Below are 2541 nucleotides of genomic sequence, written 5' to 3' on the forward strand. Positions count from 1 at the left end.
AACTCCAGTTTCAGGGCTCTGACGCCTTCTGGCCTTTATAGGTACTACACTCACATGGTGCTCATACATACGTGTACGCATGCATACAGGCAAAATACTCATATGTATAAGTCAATTTTTTAAAAATAAAAAAAACTTTTTAAAGACTTCCCCTAGTTATTCTAAATAAAAGGTCTCCCTTGTTGTGCCCCGTCAGACCTCCATATCCATGTTCTATTGCCATTCTTTCCACACGTATAGTCACATGGGGAGAATTGTGTTGTTCCCAACCCACCAGCACTACATCCAGAGCCAAGAGAAGGGCACAGTCTCTTCTGAATTCTGTATCTGAAGTTTATGTCGTGATACTTATATGACTAGGGAGATACCATGATCACACGTGGTTTCCCGAGGGTGAAGTTTATCCATTACACTCCAGATGTGCTGGCCCTGCAAGTTCCCCAAATTTGGGAAACATGACTGCATACTTGTGGTAGTGGAGGATTGTGTTCTCACTCTCCTCTGGCAAAAAATAAATTTATATCATTAATCCCAACCATGAATGAAGTGGCATTATAAGTGCTACATTTTGGGGTGATTGGTTTTATACCTCCCTAAGAGCATTCCTGTTTGATATGGCCGGAAAGATACTGAAACCAGACCTCTCTCTCTCTCTCTCTCTCTCTCTCTCTCTCTCTCTCTCCATTTTTTGCTCTCCTCATTATGCAAGGATATACTAAGATAGCTGAAGCCTGAAAGACAACTTTCAGAACATTCTAGAATTTCCCCAATCATTTTTCCCATCTAGAGAATCCAGATTCATAGCAGCTCTTTGCACCCCACAGAATGTGTAGAGCAGGAAAGTTAAATATAGAGGCCCCCTGAGACTCTTCGCCATCCAGAACTGTCTATTGACAAGACCAGTCTTGTGCAGACCCAATCCAGGTAGCAGAATCTACTCCAAGCTCATGATATGTTGAGTGTGTCATACTCAGAAGATGGTATATAATGGCCCTATCTTCTGCCTCTCACGTTCTTTCTGCCTACTCATGTAATGGTCCCTAAGGCCTAGAACAATGATTCTCAACCAGTGGGTCATAACCCTTTTCAGGGTCGAATGAGGCTTTCCCCGTGCTCACATGTCAGATAACCTGCTTATTAAATATTTGCATTACTATTTGTAACAATATCAAAATTACAATTATGAATTGGCAACAAAAATAATTTTATGGTTGGGTTACTACAACATGAGAAATGTCTGTATTACTGTATTAAAGGATCACAGGATTAGGAAGATTGAGAACCAAGGCCCTAGAGGGAAAGGAATATCTTGTTAAACAATGAGCTCAACTGTTGCTTATTCTCAGCATCTATTCAGTCATGAGTTGCCCTATTCACCACTGTTTGTTGCACAAAGACAAGGTTCTTTGATTAAGGTTGAGTAACAATTATATATGGGTATAAATATATTTAGAAGGTAGTGTGATGCTACGTCAACTTAGCTGAAAATGGTACCTTGTTCCCTCTGAGAGTCTATGAGTTCACCAGCCAAGTGATTCTGACTAGATTTACAGTAGCAAGCATGGATTTCCTCCCATGGAGCATATCTCAAATCTAATTAGAGGGTGGTTGGTTATCCCAGTAAGAGTCGTGCCTCTATGCCACTAGGGGACTAATTGTGCCAGGCAAGTTGATGCTGTAATTTGTAAATTTCACACCCTCTCTGCTGAGTTATTGGCTATTGATAAAATCTTGGAGAGAGGAAGTCATTGCCTTTAGTTCTGGACTTGCTGGCGAGTTCACCAGGCTCCAGTAGATACTTCCAAGCAATGATGACACAGACACCAATAGTTAAACTCTGAGTCTCCAAACAAAACCAAAAGACATGAATGAGAGAAAGGGATCTATAGGGAGGAGGGAATTTAACAAGGGTGGGAGGGAGATGAGAGGGTATGTGGGAATAAAGACAACCATGGTGTGATATAAACATGTATGAAATTGTCCAATAACAAATTAACTAAAAACAAGACAAAAAGGAGTATATTTAGATGACCCTATGGAAACCATTCAGTCTAGAGACGACTTCTATAACTCAAAGAGGAAGGATCCCAGGGAACTCCCAGCAAAAGTGTCTCCCAGATCTCCACATCTGAAGTTGAAACAATCCAAGAGAAGCAAGCAGGCTGCCAAATTGCAAGGGATGCTCATTGAAGTTCTGGGTAGTACCACTAGATGTCAGTATTCAGTGTGCCTGTTGCTTAAGGCCAAAATAGAAATTTTGAGGAGCAAGTAAGTATCTTACAGGCTAAAATCCTGGGAAGGATCACTTTCAAGTTCCTAAGGGATGATCTCTGCAATAAATTACTGCAAACCTAATACCTTACAGAAAGTCATCTACATTTAAGACAGTGAAGTACACGTATCTCTTCAAAGCCAGTGGATTCCTGACCAACAGGCCTAGCACATGACTCCTGTATTTTCAGTCTATATGTTTGCTTGTTTGTGATTTGACATCTTGAGGTCTTGAACACTCTATAGAGGACTTTTCTAGATATGTTATCA

General features: G+C 40.7%; 1 non-coding gene across 1 annotated transcript; it reads left to right on the forward strand.

Moving 5' to 3' along the window:
- The first annotated feature begins 344 nt into the window (after positions 1-344).
- Positions 345-504, forward strand: LOC130870619 (U1 spliceosomal RNA). Its single transcript, XR_009056761.1, has one exon. It is a non-coding gene; the product is annotated as a U1 spliceosomal RNA (small nuclear RNA).
- Positions 505-2541: the final 2037 nt, after the last annotated feature.

The sequence above is a fragment of the Chionomys nivalis genome, chromosome 2 (assembly GCF_950005125.1).
Source record: "Chionomys nivalis chromosome 2, mChiNiv1.1, whole genome shotgun sequence".
Classification (NCBI taxonomy): Eukaryota; Metazoa; Chordata; class Mammalia; order Rodentia; family Cricetidae; genus Chionomys; species Chionomys nivalis.